The sequence below is a fragment of the Octopus bimaculoides genome, chromosome 19 (genome assembly GCF_046866305.1).
Source record: "Octopus bimaculoides isolate indiv1 chromosome 19, ASM4686630v1, whole genome shotgun sequence".
In the NCBI taxonomy this organism is placed as follows: domain Eukaryota; kingdom Metazoa; phylum Mollusca; class Cephalopoda; order Octopoda; family Octopodidae; genus Octopus; species Octopus bimaculoides.
Window position 1 is genome coordinate 51,727,950 of NC_142946.1, and position 22,500 is coordinate 51,750,449.

A 22,500-nucleotide genomic window follows, 5' to 3' on the forward strand; every position below is an offset into this window, starting at 1 on the left:
TACATATGTATTTGTGCATATAAATATATGTATATGTGTGAGTGTGTGTGTGTGTGTGTGTGTGTATGTGTGTGCGTTTGCGCTCGCGTCTGTGTCTGTGTCTGTGTGTGTATACGTATAATATATTGAGCTATAAAAGTTCTAAAAACATTACACAGCGCAAATATGTGATGTAGAGATCAATATGCTGTGTGTAGTGGAAAGACATTTTCAACATATCAAAATTTGACAGGCTGTACTGAGGATCTACCCTAAATAGACAGTTTAACGATGCATGAGAACATCTCGGCGTGGGAGAGAACACAGAGTTCAAATCCCTCTGAGATGAACTTTACCGTAGAACCGTGTTAGATATTATAAAATAAAGTACTAGTTATTTCCTGGTGTTAATAGTATGGTTCATTCCGCTATGAAACTTAGAGAGCCTACCATAGAAACAATTGTTTAAAAAGCAAACGACTATTTTTCTAGTATTTAGAGAGCCACCTACTGTTCCAATAGTAGCCTGGCAATTTCATGACTGAGCCAGCTGCCTCTTATTTCAGGTGTATGCAACACATTTAAATTAAAAGCTCATACACTATAGATATAAAAAAAAATAAAGCCCAGAACATCTAAAATTCAGCCAAAATAAATGAAGCAAAGAAGATATGCAAAGTAAAAGAAAACAGATGAATGATAGAAATAAAAGTAAAAAAAAAAACATAAGAAGCACAAAGGAAAAAAATGCTTACACACATACATACACATATACATACACACAATATATATATATATACATATAGAATCAGCCAATAAAACATAGAAGTGTATAATGATTGCAACCGGACATTTTTTATAGATGGAAAATGGATCCATAAATGAAGAGGAAAAAAAATGTATCAGGGATAAAATATCGATAACGAGAAGACGGCATACTTTTAATTAGCTTCAGCAGTGTATTATGATAATTGGATGTTTTCTTTCATGCACCAATGAGCCTGGTTATTAAAATATGAATGGCGTCGATGCTGGTTGTAGTCGTTTACGAGATGATAATGGTAGTAATAATGTGAATATTATCCATTTAAAAACAAACAAAGAAACATAATTTAAATATTAATGAATCTACTACAACTACTGATGCTGTAGTACTGCAGCTGTCATTCTTCTTCTTCTTCTTCTTCTTCTTCTTCTTCTTCTTCTTCTTCTTCTTCTTCTTCTTCTTCTTCTTCTTCTTCTTCTTCTTCTTCTTCTTCTTCTTCTTCGTCTTCTTCTTCTTCCTCTTCTTCTTCTTCGCTACATTACGCACAAAGACAGAAGTACGAGGGCCGGTACTGGACGATGGAGTGTGGTATTGCATAAAAACAAAACATCTAATGAACACCGAACAATAGCCACCACGTACAAAACAATTCAAAGTGATGTCGCTTCCCATTGCTAATAGTGGAAATCCCAAAAGCCGAGGTCACCGTGACAACTTAGGTTAAGCGCCCTCTTCCCGTTCTCACTCTCCAATCGACAAGGCCATGTTTGTAGTGGAAAGATTTCCTTTTATTTTATGCTCGGCACTTTCACCCGGCTTTCAACCAATTTTCTGAAAGGCAGCTTTTACCTCTCCACATTGGATTTTTCTTCTTCATATGAAGCTGTTAAAAGTTAATATCTGCCATTTACGGCCAAAGCAAGGCGGCTGAATAATACTCAGTGTATCAGCTGATAAATGGATCCATCCTTAACGCGATAGTAGCTTTTCGGCAATTTTTGTTCGGCAATTCTACTACTACTACTACTACTACTACTACTACGTCTACTACTACGTCTACTACTACAACTAATAATAATAATAATAATAATAATAATAATAATAATAATAATAATAATGATAAATGCCTTGATACAGTACCAGCCAGTGGTTCACAAGGCTTCTGAACTTAGCTGATTGGAAATATAATGTACGTTCTTCTGTTTTGGTATAAAGGATGGTCTACAATAAATATTCTGCTCAATACCACAGATATGCTTGCCAGTTGTTTGACCTTAACCAGTTGAGCATGTCCCTTGGTGGCTGATGATATGTGCGTCTCCGATCACGAGCAAACATAGTGGGGGAGCAAAAAAATTCTTTCGCGTTTGGTTGATTCACTTTTGGAAACATGGGTATTTTGTTCAACATCCTTAAACAACCCTTATACAGGGACCATCTGAGCGGAATGGACTACTCGATCTGAAGAAAATCTAACTGGACCCCACCTGCAAGGTCATGCGCTGTTTATCTTGATATGAGATCACCATGTAGCGCACATATGGTTGTGATGCATGTACATTGACAACAGTGAGAGATATACACTGACTACATCGAAAATGAGATTTGCTGGATACGCCGATAACAAAGTTTCACAGGATTGTCGTCTCTTCTATATGCAACTAATTAGATTTCTTGCAAGTTATGAATAGGTAATCCGATTATACAATTTTACGCTTTATTAACGATATAAACGTATCAATTGCTTATATATGTGTATGTGTGTATACACACACACACACACACACTCTTACACACATATGTATGTAAAATGTGTGTGTATGCGCTTGTATCCATGTGTTTCATTAGCTAAATTAATCCACCGTGATGATTCAATTTCCCAGATAACACTTACTACCATCACGTAAAATGCATTGTATAAGTTATACTCGTTAAGACTTTTCAATAACCGTCCATTATCTGTTATTTATAAACATACACACTTCAAAGTATTGTTGATATCACATGATGAAGTTCATAAATAATAATATGAATTATAATATGAAGCATCGTTGCAACGTACAACAGAAAATGAATTTATTGTGCGCTAGGAAACAAATCCAGAAACAATTTCTCAAATGTTTTCATAAAATAATAGCGAGACCAACAATTTCGGAAGAAGAGGGTAAGTCGGTTACATAGTCTCCAGTACTCAACCGATGATTATTTCATCGAACCCGAAGAATGAAGGGCAAAATTGACCTCGACAGTATTTTAATTCAGAATTTAAAAACCGGCGAAATGCTGCAAAGCATTTTGCCCAGCCTGCTAACGGTTCTCCCAGCTCACCGCCTTTATTTATCTACATATCAAAACGTATAAAAATAATTTAATATTTAAGTAATAGACCATTGACTACTTTTTTAGTGAAGTTCATGTTCGGCTGCCAACTGATGTTTCGCTGCACCTGCAAGACAAGCAGAGGAGAATGTCAAAGTATCAACCGCTCTCAGACAGATTTGTCGCGCCCGTGGCAGTGGACACCTCCGGCAATCTTTGTCCGGAAACTATATTCCTGCTCACTGCTATAGCTATTCGCAAGAGCGAACCCCTTGACTCGCAATTGTTGTTCCAGTGCGTCTCTTTCGCTATCCTCTGGAGCCATGTTTTCTGCATGTTTTTTTCGGACGGGATTATGGGCCTAATCAGAAGTCTTTTGAGTTATAACTAAATGACGGAACACATTTTCGCCTCGTGCCTGAAGGTCATTATTAACAATGCTGGTAATTATTTCTTTTTCAAGAAAATATTTGATTATTATTTCGAATTTTGGCCTATAATATACATTCATTTATGCATACATACATACATACATACATACATACATACATACATACACACCCACATTGCATACAAAAATATTAGTTTTCAAATATAGTCATTCTTACTTTGAATAATGATTGTTTCACTTTGTTTCTCTGTTACGTTTTATACACTCGCTCACTTTCTTCCTTTCTCTGCTTTGGGCTCACAATTACTTTTACTCTTTTTGATTTTTACGGCCATTTATATATATATAGAATATATTATGACTTTCGGGACATGGAAAAACAGCTTCATTTAAGTAACTATATTATTATTGATCACTTCGATATTGCGGAAAACCATGAAAGTTCCAATGACAACGGTGTGAGCTCCCTTGTTGAATATTATAGCCAGTACATGACTGAAAACGTTTCATATATATTAATGCTGACACGCACATATTAATGCAATAAATCCTATATCGACGCAAATGCTTAATTTATCCAAAAGGATTCGTAACTACACATATGCGCATATATATGTATAAGTTTTTCTTTTTTTTTTTCCGTGTCAACTCAATCAAATTGCTCTTTTATGTTTGCTAATAACGGCAGCTGTCTGTTTTCAACTAAATGCAGCTCCGTCTCCATCAATTTATTTTAAATCGAAATCTATTAAATATTCGTATGTAATGGCCAATATGCAATAAAAACACATCACAGGTTTGTTTGTCGCACTATTTATTAATTTAGAATTATAGATAAAAATATGAAATTATTGATTCCCATGTGTAGACATTCCTTTCAGACAAATCTTGATCAGGTTACTTTTTGGTTAGTATTTTGTAAAAACGAATATAAAAGCATACTTTCCCGGTCGCTGCTATTTAGATAACTATGGAATGAGCTTGGTAGTTCTTTTTGATATCACAAAGATGAAAGCTAGAAGTTCGTTCGATAGGTTAATAGCTCGTGTGTATATGTGTGCGTCTGTGTGTGTGTGTGTGTGTGTGTTTATGCCTGCATGAGTGTGTGTCTCTGTGTGTGTTTGTTTGTTTGTTTGTGTGTGTGTGTGTGTGTGTGTGTGTGTGTGTGTGTGTGTGGTTTTTGTCTGTGTATTTTCATTTTACCTTCCGACATATACTGTATGATTCTCTTCAGAATAAAATAATTTTTACTGAATAGACATTTCATGTCATTTTGGTTTTGTATGTCAGATGCAATAAACAATACGTTAGTTACAATATGACCCGGCGTAGGATATAAGTTGTATAATATAAATTATACACCTAAAGCAACGGTGAACATTTGGGAATAAATTCTAACTAATATACATATTCATTTTAACTTGCATTACAGACTTTGTACATGGAATTTCTCAAGCCAATTTCTCTACAATATTTTGCTCCATTCACAACAATAATACAGCGAACTATACATGAGAACAACCACGTTCAAAGTACAGGCTAATGTTTTTGGCACTCCGTCGCTTACGGCGATGAGGGTTCAATTTGATCCGATCAACGGAACAGCCTGCTCGTGAAATTAACGTGCAAGTGGCTGAGCACTCCACAGACACGTGTACCCTTAACGTAGTTCTCGGGGATATTCAGCGTGACACAGTGTGACAAGGCTGACCCTTTGAATTACAGGCACAACAAAAACAGGAAGTAAGAGTGAGAGAAAGTTGTGGTGAAAGAGTACAGCAGGGTTCACCACCATCCACTGCCGGAGCCTCGTGGAGCTTTAGGTGTTTTCGCTCAATAAACACTCACAACGCCCGGTCTTGCGATCCTATGACCGCGAGTCCGCTGCCCTAACCACTGGGCCATTGCGCCTCCACACAGGCTAATAGGGATTGGACAATAGACATATCCGTATCTTAAAAAAAAGTTCGCATCACAAGTGTGTGGATATACGTTCGATTCTGATTCGCTGAATATAAATTTGCGAACACATGGAAAACGAACCTCCATTAACTATTCTGCCTTTATGTCTTTGCACACCTTCCGATGCAATGTATGCCAGAAAGTTTGGAAATCTAACGGAGGCTTCAAAAGACATTTTAAGATCCACAAAGATCAGAACTTATCTCCGGCTCTTGCTGGTCCAAATCGGATATGCAAACTACGTGGGTGCCTTTTTAAAATATTGTTTGGTTTAAAAAGCCATATCAGATACCATTATGGTTCTAAGGTATAGGAGGAAGTCAAAGTTTGCATAAGGAGTAGACTACCACCATATATGCAATATACAGGTGTGTGTGTTTATGTATGTACTTATGTATCTATGTATGTATGTGTGAATAAATGTACGTATGCTTGACTGCATGTATACTTAATTGCTTTCTACATTTCTTTGTAAACCATATATCACTCAAATAAGTGTACAAGACAAGTTTATGGTAGAAAACACTTGGTTAAGACACTGTCTCGAAGTATCAAAATCTAACATATAAAAACCAAGCTTTCCAGATCAATAGCTTTATTGCACAACCAGGTCTGCACCTGTGTCAGAAAATATATTCCATATAAATTTGTAAACAGCCAATTTACAAACAGTATCAAAGTTATAATTATATCATGTTTTCTCTTGCAACAGTGCATTGCAAAAATATAAGCTAAAAAAGTATATAATCTTCTCAGAAAGTCAAGTGACATGTTCATGTATCAATGATACATGATACTGGAACATTTTGCTGACATACAGGAAAATTACCAAACTTAAAACTGTATCAAGAACTCCAAAGTCAACTGGAGCATAAGCCAATAAGATTGTTGTAATTTTTACGTTCCAGTCTGAAATTCATGTGCACACAATTATAGTGACTTAAGAATGAACTAAATCGATGTGGTAAATGTTATTCAATTGTCAGCGTTCCCCATGCTGTGTCTGCATATTAACTGTCATATTCACGTATATTATATATGAAGAAATACCATTGGGGGCACTGGAAAGTTATTTCGCACGTCATAATATAGTTTTATGTGTCGTCGGTTTTATTCTGAAAACTTGGCAAAAGTCATTGCACACCAGCAAATCATTTTTCTTTTTTTTCCTCAGAAGTGCAATATGAGGCAAAAATGAGATTCGGTATAATAAAAGAATGCATGAAATATAACTATAACGGATAACTAATTAATGTGATGCTCTATTTGCTCTATATATACATACATACATACATATATATATATATATATATATATATATATATATATCATAAAAGAATGGATATAGTCGATAACTAATTATTGTGATACTCTGTTTTCTCTTTATATGCATATGTAAATTTGTATACACATATATACATACATAATGCATACATACATATATATATATTATATATATATATATATATATATATATATATATATATATATATATATATATATATATATATATATATATATATATATATATAGTTGGCACTCCGTCGCTTACGACGTTGAGGGTTCCAGTTCATCCGATCAACGGAACAGCCTGCTCGTGAAATTAACGTGCAAGTGGCTGAGCACTCCACAGACACGTGTACCCTTAACGTAGTTCTCGGAGATATTCAGCGTGAGACGGTGTGACAAGGCTGACCCTTCTGTATTCGTTTGCTTCTTTCATAAAAAAATACGACAATTTAAGTTAAACGAAATAAATATACAATATTTTCTAAGTTAACATATTTACTCAAAAATATGTAACAGCAATTTTATACAAACCATTCCAAAGATGAGAACATTGACTACCTTCAGCTTTATTTACTCTGCATATATTAAAATATTGTGACATGGTTTTGGTAGATGTCCAATTATGAATAATGAGAACTTTTCTTTTCATTTCCTTTCAATAAATAAATAATTGTTATCGTTTTATATATAATTAAATGGTTGCTAAAGCCTTATTTATGAGGATCGCTTTTGAAATCAATATTTATAACTCTATTGATACTATTATCCAAAGATATATTGCAGTAATAATAGAATCTCTGCTAGTATTTATAGAAATTAAACAGGGAATAAAAAGTAAATACTTTACTATTCATCAAATGGGAATCAAACTGAAAAATAGATTTATGAAACAATCAATAATCAATATCTATCTCAAATATGTCTATGATTTTGAAATACCAGATTGCACAAAATTTTAGATGTCAATGATGTATTTAGGGAATGTAATTACAGACATAGCCATTCTTTTCTGTATGTACGCATAAACACACACACATATATACATATATATATATATATATATATATATATATATATATATATATATATATATATATATATATATATATATATATATGTATATATTGGTGAATGTATGTCTTATGTATGTGGTGGGGTTTGTGACGGTACAGCTGTTAGATAATACGTGTGAATTATTTTGAAATGTCGGTATTTCAATTATATAGAATTGATCTTCGGTATTATGTAAAATTACTAAATTATGTTGTATTGGACAGAGAATGAGATTTACTAGAATATACTCATTAATATATTCTACTTATACCCGATCGATCTTCGCAGATTAATTGATTAAAGTTCTTCTTTTTACGCAGCACATGCACTCCTAAATTTAGAACATAGTATTTGGATATTTTCGGTTTAGATAGATTACCTTTTGCCTCGATCGTTGTACATTTATATTCTCTATAGTCAAATCAAAATATGTACTTTGAACGAAGAAATACTTTGACTGTTTCAGGCTGTGTTATTAATCTAAATAGCAAGAATTTTCTATATTCTTGCATGAAACTGAATGTTATATATCATATTTATTATTTTAGCCTACTATTAGTACTATTTCCGACGGATTTTCATGTGTACGCTTAGTTATTTATAATGTGACGTTGCTGGTAAACATTCTGATGAAGCTTTTGGTGAAATGAGTTATATTTTCTTGTATTTATTTTAATAAATTCCTTTATAGAAAATATTCTTGTTATAGGGAGATTATAATACAGTACTGTAAAGTTATAAAATATATAGTAGCAAATTTAACCATGTGATATTTCGTAATCCCAAAATCAATAATGGTACAAGCACGTATATAATCCTTTAGTGCGCTAAGTAGTTTCTATTCTTGAAAAACAAACAAGTGAAAATATATGTACTTAACTCGGAGGAACGAACATATTTATATCCCTGTTCTTATTTGCTTTATAACTAACCACTTATATGTGTGTTTGTATGTATGAAAGCATATGTATAAAGTTGTTGGATTCCATTCATTCGACAACACGCAGGACACGTTGCAGCCAATAAATGTGTTTTGACGGTTAGACTGGACGTTACTTTATCGCTATCTATTGAACAAACGGCAATTATTAATTCTAGCAAATCTACCCAGGTACGATGGAAGCATAGAGTGGGGAAATGTGTAAATGGACTTGATGGACTTGATGTGTAAATGGACTTGATAGATTACTGGGTGATGTCTTAGAGAAATCACATTATTGTTAGCCTTCATCGGATTACTGATGAAATCTCCCTTGTCGAAAATTCGAAGTCACTAGAATACTATACTTGTAAAAGAATAATACATATCTATACATAAATGCATATAAACAAACACACACACATATTATAAGTATATAGATATGCATATACATTATCCATATGTAGGCACATGCTTGTATACATACCCATGTATGTATGTTTTCGCACGCGCGCCAAATTGTTAGATATAAATGTGAAAAATAATTATGTGTATATGTAAATAATTTGATAATGCATTATATCATACATTACATTGCTGTTGATAGTGGAATTTTCAGATTCTTCTATGAACCTCTTGAGAATTAAACATATCTATGCAAATGATGTAAGCTATGTAGCTATATATCTACAAATCATAAACTTTAAGAGACGTTGAACATATGGTAAAATATTCAAAGTATAAAATATCTTAATAATAATAATATTCAATTCATAATTTACCAAATGTCCCGTGTGAAATTGTTTTTATAATTATGTTATTGAAACGATAATATAGACAGCATAATTAGGTACCAATTGGGCCACATAAGAAGTATTTGAAGTGATTGTATGTATAACGATATTAGAAAGTCTTCATTGTGTACTAAAGTTTATATCACATGATCGGTTTTGCTTGCCAATTTACGCATTATTATACAATTCACTCCACGTATATTCATTTTGGTTCAGCACAGTGAGTCCTACAAAAGTGAATTGAAACACACTTTTATGTTTGTGACCAGTCATTATGTAGTTAAGTAGACTTTGCAGCGGTACTCTCACAGGAGAACAAGACAAACGTTCAAATTTAACAATACTGACAGCTTACAAGAATTGCAGGTGTGCTCAAAGAATTTAACTACTCCCAGACTTCAAAATTAGATATTTCTTTTACTGTTCCCAACAAAGATTTTTCCTTTTGTCTCTTCACTTACGCATATGCATAAAGAGAAATGAGTGTGCTAACAGACGCATGCGCAGAAGTTTGCAAAATAACAAATGAATACACATTCATCAGCACAGATTCTCAAAGGCGTACGAGTGGCTGTGTGGTAAGAAGCTTGCTTCCCAACCACATGGTGCCAGGTTCATTCCCACTGCGTGGCACCTTAGGTAGGTGTCTTCTACTATAGCCTCGGACCGACCAAAGTCTTGTGGGTGGATTTGGTAGACAGAGCACATACACACACACATATATATATGTGCGTCTGTGTGTGTACCTGTGTGTTTGTGTCTGTATTTGTCCCCCCCCCCCACCGTCATCACTTGACAACTGATGTTGTGTTTATGTACACGTAACTTAGCGGTTCGGAAGAAACGACCGATAAAATAAGCCCTGGGTCGATTTTTTTCTACTAAAGGTAGTGCTCCAGCATGGCTGCAGTCAAATGACTGAAACAAGTAAAAGAGAAGAATTTATTGACATATAGGTTCATGCACAAATACAGTCGTTTATGTGTGTATATATACCATTGTGCATGTTTATGAATATTATAAAGAAATACTTCCTGTAACGAGCATCCATTAACATTTTTATTCCGCAATATGGCCTCACCTCAGAAAACGACTGCAGGCAATTTGTAGTTGTTTGTTGTACTAACCTCAGGATTCATTTCTTGCTGCTAAGCATAAACTTTTGACCAGAATGAGATTAAATTTACATTTAGTTTTCACCCACTATGTGCTTCAAATGATGTAATCACAAGATGAAATGAAAGATATGTAAATCTCTCAAGTTGTTTCAGTTGAATCCTATTTTGCGTTTAAATAGCATAAACAATACAGTTTTATTAGAGGATTCTTTTACCTCCGAAGTTTAACTACTCATCCTATAAATTTACCATGTTAATCTCCTTTGCTTTATTGGGTAGGAGGAGAATAACAAGACATAGCAACATGCTTCCTATTATCATGGCTCCGATTTCGGTTATACTCTGTGTTACTTATCTGTCTCTGCATTTTCCCTACTACTACGTGGCATCCGCTGTTCGTTTGGTTACTTCCTCGTGCCAAAACATTTCAGCAAAGTAACGGATAGAATAAGTACCAGGCTTCAAGTGAAATCAATACTGGAGTTCGATTACAATACTTCAGAGCGGTGGCCCAATAGGGCTGCAGTCTAGTGACGGAAACAAATGGTGAAAGGAAATTTTAAATAAACAATAAGTGTTAACTAAACTTTTTCATTTCGCTATTGCACTTTTTAGGAATATCTGCTCCCGCTAAAAGAGATGTCGATCATGCTTTTTTTTTATTGGAAACGGAATATAAACATACACACAAGTGTGTGTGTGTGTGTGTGTGTGTGTGTGTGTGTGTGTGTGTGTGTGTGTGTGTGTGTGTGTGTGTGTGCGTGTGTGTGTGTCTGTGTGTCTGTGTGTCTGTGTGTCTGTGTGTCTGTGCGTGTCAAACTAGTATAGGTATATTCAGTTTCAAATATTCAATTTGTTCATAAAGATGGAGGAGTTTTCAATTGTAGCGAATGTCAAGCTACCATCAGACAATGTAGGTAATAGCAGCATAAGAAATCCATCTGACAGCTGGAGTATATCGGAGAAATATCTTAATAAGTATACATGTGCCAAACTGTTGCATGCGCAATATTGCAAAGCAAGTGCTGGAATATATATATATATATGCATGGATGTATAGAGAGTGAGTGAAATAGATAGATAGATAGGTATATATGTATATATGTATGTATGTATATATATATATGTATATATATATATATATATATATATATATATATATATATATATATGTGTGTGTGTGTGTGTGTGTGTGTGTGTGTGTCTATTCGATAACCCATCTTGATAAGTTTATATATTTATATCTGCAGTGTGCAAGAAGGTAATGCTTTCTTAGCAGTATGACATATATTGATCACGAAGATGGCGTGTCCACAAATCATACATGCAACGTATCGGTGTAACTGAGATATTGCTTCAGAAGATATATAGTAGAACATGCAAACTGTAATATGACAGAGCATATATGCACTCACACAGATAGACACACACGCACATACATACATACATACTTACATAACTTATTGTTTCTTCTCTGTGGTAGCAATTGTACATTCACTGACGTCACACAGAGAGCAACTAACAAAACTTACTCATAATAATTTTAATAATAATAATAATAATAATAATAATAATAATAATAATAATAATAATAATAATAATAATAATAATAATAACAATAATAATAATAATAGCAGCAGCAATGAAAACAACCTCAATAATAAGAATAATTTGTACAAATTTTCTAAATATGCATATATATATATATATATATATATATATATATATATATATATATATATATATATATATATATGCATAGTGCAATAACTCTTGATATAAGAATATGCCATTTTATGGAAATTGATGGTAAATTAAGATAAGAGAACCAGTAGAGATTAAAGTATATCCCTCTACGAACAATATCAATTATTAGGTATATAACTCTACCTAATTGGCAAGTTATATAATCGATTGAATAAAGTCCATAATTTTTGAATTGGCATACTGAATAAAATTCAAAGCGATATATTCACTCTAGTCCTAAAATACAATCGGAATGTGAATAAATTTAAAGCTTACATCTGAAACAATAACTATACACCTTGCAACTGAAAGCATCTCGCCTTTTAAAATAGGTATCATTTAATTTAATTGTCGATGTATTAAAATGAAATGCAATAGATAAAATGATTTCTGAATGAATAATTGAAGGGGGTCTATTATTAAATCTAATAAGAGTAAGAGTCGGTAAGGTAAAACATGAGCTTTTAGTTTCGAACTCGACATACTCAGTGGAAGATTGGTTTTTCACAATTATCTCCGCAAAAATTATGAATTTCCTCGAACGACTATTAATAGTATTAATTTGATACAACCTTTGCAAAGATTTCAGACCCCTTCAATTATTCATTCAGAAATCATTTTATCTATTGCATTTCATTTTAATACATCGACAATTAAATTAAATGATACCTATTTTAAATGGCGAGATGCTTTCAGTTGCAAGGTGTAGAGTTATTGTTTCAGATGTAAGCTTTAAATTTATTCACATTCCGATTGTATTTTAGGACTAGAGTGAATATATCACTTTGAATAGTCATTATCATCAAGAAATACTATCCTGGAAACGAATATGAATTTCTGTTAGTGAAATAAACGTATTGTATAAAAATCATTTTGTAGAACAATTAGCCTTCATTGAAGTGCGGCACAATGAAATTCAAGTACAAACCTTATGGAGGAAAGTTTGATAAAAGAACATCCAAGGCAAAATATTTCGGCCGTAAACATTCATGTAGATGTAGACAATATTGTTTGTAGCTATTGATTGAGTACTCCGATCCAGCAGCTTCCTACATTGAAATGTAATACTAATGCTTCTATTATTCTTTCTACTGATGCTTTTACTCATACTTGCTTGAACTGCAGTCTCTGGATAGAGAAGTTATTGCGAAATTATTGATTCCTTCAAAAACGATCACCACCATTGTTTTTGTTTTTTTTATAATGGTAGCCGAGAAGTAAATCCTTAAGGAAATATATATTATCTGTTATGGTACAAAGTGTGTGCAACCATTTAAATTTGACCCTGCAATACCTATAAAAAATAAGCAATACATACAAGGTAATTTTGAACTCAGATTGTGAAATCCAGAGGAAATGCTACTAATCATTTTGTCCGGCGTGCAATTAAATCTCCCAATTCACTGTCTTCATTTTAACAGCTACCTTTGTCAAGTAGCAATCATATTTGTGAGCAAAGACATCCAGTATTTAATTGATTGTATCATAAATAAAAGCTATAAATTAAGCGTTGTGTTAATTTTCATCCGAAAATGACAAGTATAGCAAAAATATTCTCTGATGTCAAACGCGTGTTTACAAAAATTCTAAATAAAACACCGTAAAAATGAAGAAACGCATATATCGTGATTTCGCTTTAAATTATAATACCAATGTCATAATATCACACAGTTTTATTTCTGTTAACAAATTTGTTGATATCACGAGCGTATATGAGATTTTTTTTTTTTTATAGAGACCAATAATTTCTGTAAGAGTATTGTAACTGTATTAAAAGAAATATATTTTTGTATTGTTAATAATTTGATAGTGACAGAGTGTTGTAAATTGTGAATATGATGTCCGAACAATATAGTTTGACATATTCTAACACCATTCAAACAACTCGAAGATTCAGTAAAATTTCCAATGATAAATGGTTCAACGTACGTATTGAGAAAATATTACGCTAACGCTTGTTATTATTGTGAAATATGTGATATGAAGTTTAACTATGAAGTTTAACACGAACATAGATTTTAGGCTCTGGATATTCAACATATGAGCAATGAATATTGTAATCTCTCTCTCTCTCTCTCTCTCTCTCTCTCTCTCTCTCTCTCTCTCTCTCTCTCTCTCTCTCTCTCTCTCTCTCTCTCTCTCTCTCTCACTCTCTCTCTCACTCTACTTCTTTTTCCCCTTCCTCTCTCAATCGATCTCCTTAACTGCATGTCTCTACATCTTTCTATGTTTATCTGTTTTTGTCTGTGTATATGTCTTTGTATGTGTGTGTCTTTTTATCTGTCCGTCCCCGCTCTATCTTTGGCTCTCCTTTCTCTTTTATTCTCCGAGAAGCATGTACACACACACACACATATATACACACTTACTGTATTCATACGACCACTCTAAATCGGTCATGAAAATGGTAAACATATTGACAGCTCAATTCAGAAAGAAAGTAAAGAATGCCATTTTCTCTACTTTATGCATTTTCAATAGATTATCAAACATAAATGTTCATAGTGTCTGCACTGTACATATTACGTAGATATAGCAAAATTGCTGAACTCACACACTCAAAAACGTTTTTATTTCGGTGCAGTCAGACATGTTTCCACATTAAATGCTTCATACCATCATTGTTGAACTCAAGTGAACTTTGTAGAAAATCCGTCATGACATGTAACTAATAAATTCCAACAATTTCCATGTTCTCTTGAAAAGAACATCGACTTTTCCTTCAGTATATTATAGTATACATGTTTCAAGTTACATTTGGTATTAAGTTTATTCACTTAATTTACGTGTATTTATTACAGTGTCAATATGTGTTTTGTATAACAGAACGTCCCATTTTTATTTGAAATACAGATATCAATCCTAGAACAAAAGTTCTGATACCTTTAATTAATAAAATCAACATCTTCTGCCTTTTTTTCTTTCACATGTTTCAGTCACTGAACTGCGGCCATACTGGGGTACGACCTTGAAGGATTTTGCCGAAAAATTCGACTGCAGTAATCATTTTTTAAGTCTGGTAATCATTTTATCTATATATGTGCGTGTGACTGTCTGTATGTTTGGGTATGTTTTTCTAGCTCACAAATACGCTCACCAGTCACTGGTCAGACTGGAGCTCTAGTAGAAGACACTTGTCAAATATGCCCCGTGAAAGGATTGAATTGGAAACGACGTGGCTACAAAGCAAGTTGCTAATCACACTATGATGATTGAAGAAAATTAAATTAAAATACTAAGGAAATTATATATAAAATTATCTTTCTCTTTAAGAATGATGCATATTATATTTTTTTTTTAATTAATTACAGACTCTGCCTTGTATCAATAGATTCCTAATGAAGAAATATCAAAAGTCAAGTGAAAAGATTAAACATTCCAGGGTCGTAAGGAATAATTAGGAAATGACTTAGCAATAACGAAAAATTCATTTCGGAAAATAATGTTTAAGGAAGCTCACTATCGCAATATACAATTTAATTTATATTTTTACAATAAATGTAATAAATAATTTTTGCTGATCAATAAATACAAACAGTTGCTTTGTATATTTGTCTGGAGAGATAAATCACCTGGCCACTATTTATATATATGATAATGTAATTTCAATGAAATAGATACATATCTAGAAAGGCAAATGTACTTGATAATTTAATTGTATTTACGGTTGAGTAACAAACTTCATTAGTGACTAATATATAATTCCAATAGATGCTTCAGTTGAATTACTTTATGAGATAAATTACAAAAGAAGCAGATGCCAGGGGAGTAGAATTTTTAATTATACCTTACAAATGAGAAATAGTAAATACAAATGAAATCTTGGTTCTCTAAATATGCTATGATTTCTAAAAAATCGGTCGCTGTTTATTCACATATATCTACTGAACTCTATCTTACTAATTATCTACACGAGTTTTATTTTTGTTATCTTAAATATTTTCTTATGTACGTAATTCTTTTCTCAAAACATGCAGTAAACGATGTAATCTAAATAACGAGAGAAATCAATATAATTGTGATTATTGTCGTAGTTTATTATTATTGGCTATTATGTTAAATGAAACATATGACGGTTGCTTATTCCTAGATTGTAGTGCTTCGCATAATTATGGGATAGATTATAAAGCCTACATCTTTAACACTATAATATACTGCTTAATAAGACAGCGAACTGATAGATATATGCGGCATATAACGTGTAGCGTCCGCACAACGTCGATTTTGGTGGATACAGTGAGCTAAGGTGCAGCACGAACATTTGATCACTAAAAACAAATCATTTGTGCAGGTAGTTCAGCAAAAGCTGAATGCACATTCATCATCTTTGACAGGAGTCCATCATATCATATCATGTATATATATATATATATTTGTGTGTGTGTGTGTGTGTGTGTGTGTGTGTTTGTGTGTGTGTGTGTGTGTTTGTGTGTGCATGTGTGTGTTTCAATGAATATGTATATGTATATATATATATATATATATATATATATATTTATGTGTGTGCGTGTGTGTGTGTGTGTGTGTATGTGTGTGTATGTATATGCTCATATATATGTATCATCATTATTAAATTTTACTCCTCAGCGTCCTCGATTTTACTTGCTTCGGGTAATTGTTTGAGAGCTGTCTGCATATTGTTGTCAAAGGCCACGCAGGGTCTCTTTCCAGGATACTCACCACTCAATTTCCGATCTAGAGCAGCAGTGTTTTAACAAGTTCTACCCTCATGTCATTTCCAATTTCTCTGATATATTTCTCAACTTTGGCTGTCAGTGCTCCCAATGCCCGTACAACTACTGGGTTGACAGTTTCTCTCTTCAGACTCCATTTTCCCACCGTTTTTAACAATTTCGTTTATTAGTACTTTATAATTTTCCATCTTTTCCAGCTCCTTGTCATCTACGCATGTGACACCACATATGTTAATATCTATAGCTTTCGTATCTTTCTTTCTCATCCACTACAACAATGTCTGGTCTCCGAGCATAAATTAGAGACTCACATTTGATATCATGATATTTTATAAACGTTATTCTCTGAATAAGGGTCGTTTAAGGATGTTGAATGAAACACCCACGTTTCCAGAGGTGAATCATTCAAACTCCAAAGACTTCTTCTCAACACATGGCAATGATGCTCCGCAAATACTTCTGCTCGTGATCAGAGATGCACTTATCGTCAGCCACTTCTTTCAAATTTCCAGATCGCTGAAGTTGTGAATGCGAACTATGACTACTTATCTTTAAGTAATATAGTGCATAGCCAAACTCGTATAGAATAGGTATAACTCCAACCAAATGTGCAGAGTATGGCTTTCTTTCTTTTGTTCACTCACCTATATATATATATATATACATATATATATATATATATATATATATATAGAGAGAGAGAGAGAGAGAGAGAGATAATGCAATAGACCGTGAAATATGTAACCTGTTCGCAATTGCTATATATACGTACATGTATATATGTATGTGTGTGTGTGTGTGTGTATATATATATATATATATATATATATATATATATATACAAACAGAGTTTCCACAAAGTCATTACACAAATAGAGGTCTGCATCATTAAGACAACATTAATAAATCTATTAATAAAAGTATCAATATCATTAAAACTTTTATAATGAAATGTTAATATGAAAGAAAAATTTAATTGCTACCTTCTCTAAGTATTTTGTAATGAGTTTTTGAAGTTGTCTAAAGATTTTGTGGATACCCTGTACATATATACCTATAGTATATGCATATACTTGTATACACAAACACACACACTTGCACACACACGGAAGCACGTATTTACGCAGGCACACACACACTGAGACATAAAGAGACGGACAGACAAAGTAGAGGGAGGGCGTTTCTGTCAAGGTATTGTAATATACTCCATTATCAGCATATACTTACACACATCAGGAAAAGATTGAATAGACACTACCAAAAAGATCACTAAATCTACGTAACAGTGCAATGTTAATTTGAAAAACCATAGAATTAAAAAAACTGTAGCGCATCTTACAAAATATATGGCAGATGAACAGTACAAAAAATCTATTGCAACGATAACTACCAGCAAATTAGTAAATTGTACAATAAAATTCAGAAAGAGAAGAATATACACGCTCCCCTGTGGTTGAATGAAAAATCGAGTGAAAACCTGTAAAAGAGAAATCAAATCTAAAGTAAAAGAGAAGCAAATGCCAACATTAACATATTGATTAATGGTCACAGATTTAAACAATAGCGCTAGACGGTTATTGATCGGTGAATTTGTACTTTTGTCTCCAAACTTAAAATTGATGACACATTAAACGAATAACGTTTATATGTACATTTATATATATATATACATTTATATATGAATACATACATATATATATACGTATGTATACGTCAATATGTGTTTATGTATGTATACAATTTATATATTGATATACGTACACATTCCTATTGTATGTGTCTATATTTATATATATATATGTGTTTATATATATATATATATATGTGTGTGTGTGTGTGTGTGTATGTATGTATATATATATATATAGAGAGAGATAGATATAGATATAGATTGATATAAATATATATATATTCATATACACACTAATTCCTAAATATCTATGTTCATATTTTTATGTCATGGCTATTTGTATACACAAACACACACACACACTCATATGGATGCATCTTTCTATCTACAAATATTTATGCTTACATACCTGGAGACATATACTCACGCGAATGTGTGAGCTTACATACATACATACACACATACATCTCTGCACATGTATGTTTGTGTGTGTGTGTGTGTGTATATATATATATATATATATATATATATATATATATACATACAGCGCCTCAGTCAGTATGGTAGAAAGTACTGTAAAGTAGAGATTCCATTTATTTAATTGGATATTCTGATCTCTTCGCCATTTTACATGTCTAGGAACGTATTTTTCGACTGTTTTTTTTCTGTTGAGGCATGTTTAATGTATTTTGTTATGTATTCTTGTATATGTCTCCATGGTTTACATATACATCTTTATTCTTCAGTTTTGCATTTCTCTTATATTATTAGTATATCTGTGTATACCTGAGTACTCGCATGTGTAAGCCAAGAAAGCAAAAATATATTTAATACAATTGAAAACGAACACAAATAAGTTCTTTGTGTCTAAGAAAGCGCACTGAGCATATGTCTATATGGCAACTAGTTATAAGTATTTATGGAAGCATAAATAAATAAATGCAACAACCTTATTGAACACAAACATGCAAAGAACGAACCGCCCACACATATGTAAAAATAATATATATATGAGTATGTATGTGAGTGTGTGTCTGTGTATATGTGTGTCTGGATATATATATATATATATATATATATATATATATATATATATATATATATATATATATATATATAAATATACATATACATATACACTCATAAATTTTTTACATATATGTTACACATACACACGCACTTACATACCGTTAGAATCACACATACAAACATACGTCAGCGTGTGTAAAACATATATTCATTGAAATATGTGTGTGTGTATATATATCTGAATTAAAGTGTGCGCGTATACATGTTTTCTTTTTAATTTAATTCCCTCTTCATAATTGATGGCGTTACATTTTCTGATCCTCTATTTCTTCTCTCATTCCCTCATTCTCTCATTCTTTCTCTGTTTTATTTCCCGTCTTGTTTTCTCATTGTCTCTGCTTCTCTTTCGTTAGAGTTTTTCTTCATTGTTTTGCTGATGTTTTTCCTCCATTTTCTTCCCTCTTTTTTTTTTTTTTTTTGGTGAGGGGTGCATACATATATATTCGTCTTGATTCTACTGTTAATCATTTATAATGTTTTCGATTGCTTTGATTATTTTCCTCCTTTAGAATTCCCTTCATTTCCAAGTATTTGTTTTTCATGTTTTCATATTGTATCTTCATTAATAATTTAAGTAATTGATGCAGCGTACGACATTCCAATCACTGTGACTAAAATAGCTACAAAACCACCGCTACTGATGTTGCGGGCGCTATTACATTCTTCTTACTAGTACAGTTATAATTAATTATTTCTAAAATGAGCACGTAGGCAACTATTTTGGAACATGGATGAATTCGATCGCAGCACTTGATTGTGTAATATTTTATCAACCAAATGAGATGAATAGCTAATATTACATAAGTAGGAGTAAATTCAGAAAGAAGGCTATGTTCATTATTTACGTTATTTACATTTGACGGATATTTGTTCTCATCTTGTTTGTCGTTAACGCAACGTTTCGGCTGATATACCCTCCAGCCTTCATCAAGTGTTTTGTGGAAATTTCGAACCTGGGTTCTCATTCCTAAGGTAGTTTCGATGTTGTTGTTGTTGTTATTATTATTATTATTATTATTATTATTATTATTATTATTATTATTATTATTATTATTATTATTATTCAGGTAATAATAATAATAATAATAATAATAATAATAATAGGATTTTTAATTGCTGCACAAGACCAAAGCCTCCCCACCAGAAATTACCAAAAACACATAATGAAAAGAAATATAACAAGTAACTGTAGAATATGTGGAGATCGACAAGAAACAATAAATCATATTATCTCTGGCTGCCCAGTCCTGGCTAAGAAGGAATATATTCACAGACACGACAGAGCTGGGACCTATATACACTGGAAGCTATGCCAACATTATGGAATAGCAACAGAAAAAAGATGGTATAAACACACGCCAGAAAAGGTCACAGAAAACGAGAAAGCAACCATACTCTGGGATATGCCAATACACACAGATAGAGAAATTAAGGCAAATAGACCAGATATAGTTGTCAAAGATCATGAAGGAAAAAAATGCCTTCTAATTGATGTTTCAATACCAGCAGATGACAACGTTTCTCTAAAAGAAATGGAAAAACTTTCAAAATACAAAGACCTGGAAATAGAGATAACTCGAATGTGGAATCTAAAAACAGAAACAATTCCTATCATAGTAGGTGCCTTAGGTATAATAAAAAAATATTCAGACAAATACATAACAAAAACACCAGGACTTACAAATATATATAACATACAGAAAATTGCACTACTGGGTACTGCACACATTCTACGCAAAACACTTTCAATACAGTAAACATAAGAGCACCACAGCAAACCACAGCACATACCCAAGGCGCACAGAGCTGCGCTCGGTAGTGAAGTGAAAGTACGTTATAAAAATAAAACTACTGAATAATAATAATAATAATAATAATAACAAAACTTACTGGGCAAACGGAAGAACCGGAAATTTATAATGCATTGCATACTTTATAATGGGGGTAGTGAAGAAAATAAACGACAATAAGTTAGAAGGGGCTTTCTGGCGCACCGAGAAATACAAGCTAAGCCTATGAGACATACGAGATCGTGATTGCAATGCATTTACAGGATATATATTGGCTGGCAGTGCTACTGATGAGTGCAATATGCAAGCTACAAAGTATATAGGACACCGCCACTGAAAAAAAACATGTCTCGCCTGCTCTAGTGATGGAGAATTATTGCATGTGTACACTACACACTATTCGCCTGCTTGTTGGCCTATACTGAATACGGGGTGCATATTTTTCGGGTTGTACAACGGGCCCAAAGTGAATATTTTTTCCAATGCCTCCTCGTAACACAAATGCGTCAGTATATTGTACCATATGGATCTGTGTTCCTTATATGAAGTCAAAGCCTTTACTTTTCACATATACTCTTTTCCCTTCAAAAGTGATTTAAACTTTATAAATTTAATGAAGAATATCAGGTGTCATAACGGTGGTTGGGTGACCTTCCGATCGTCATTCGTAGATTCATAGCAGAAAGAAAGTACATTCTGTGCGGATATGAGCACAGAATATCCGCATTGGTAGACGAACCGTAGCATGTTAGCAAAACTCACCTCAGATTTTGACAGCAGCATCTGCTGTATCATTCCAAGAACACGTACGCGTTGATCGACGCGACATTGCATAAATATTCAGAAATGATCGACGGTTTCGAAGTGACGGAAGTTCCGTAACACTCTGCGATGATTTTCAGACGAATGACGTTGTGCACTTGCTGTGCGACTAAGGGACATGCACTTCAACTCTATAGA

The 22,500-nt window shown here is 32.9% G+C and overlaps 1 long non-coding RNA gene across 1 annotated transcript in view; it reads left to right on the forward strand.

Annotated features, from left to right (window-relative positions):
• LOC128250039 (uncharacterized) overlaps positions 1-22,500 on the forward strand; it is a 400,943-nt gene that overhangs the window by 236,206 nt on the left and 142,237 nt on the right. The window contains exon 3 of the long non-coding RNA XR_016237448.1: positions 15,274-15,356. This is a non-coding gene — a long non-coding RNA (uncharacterized LOC128250039). The remainder of the gene's footprint in view (positions 1-15,273; positions 15,357-22,500) is intronic.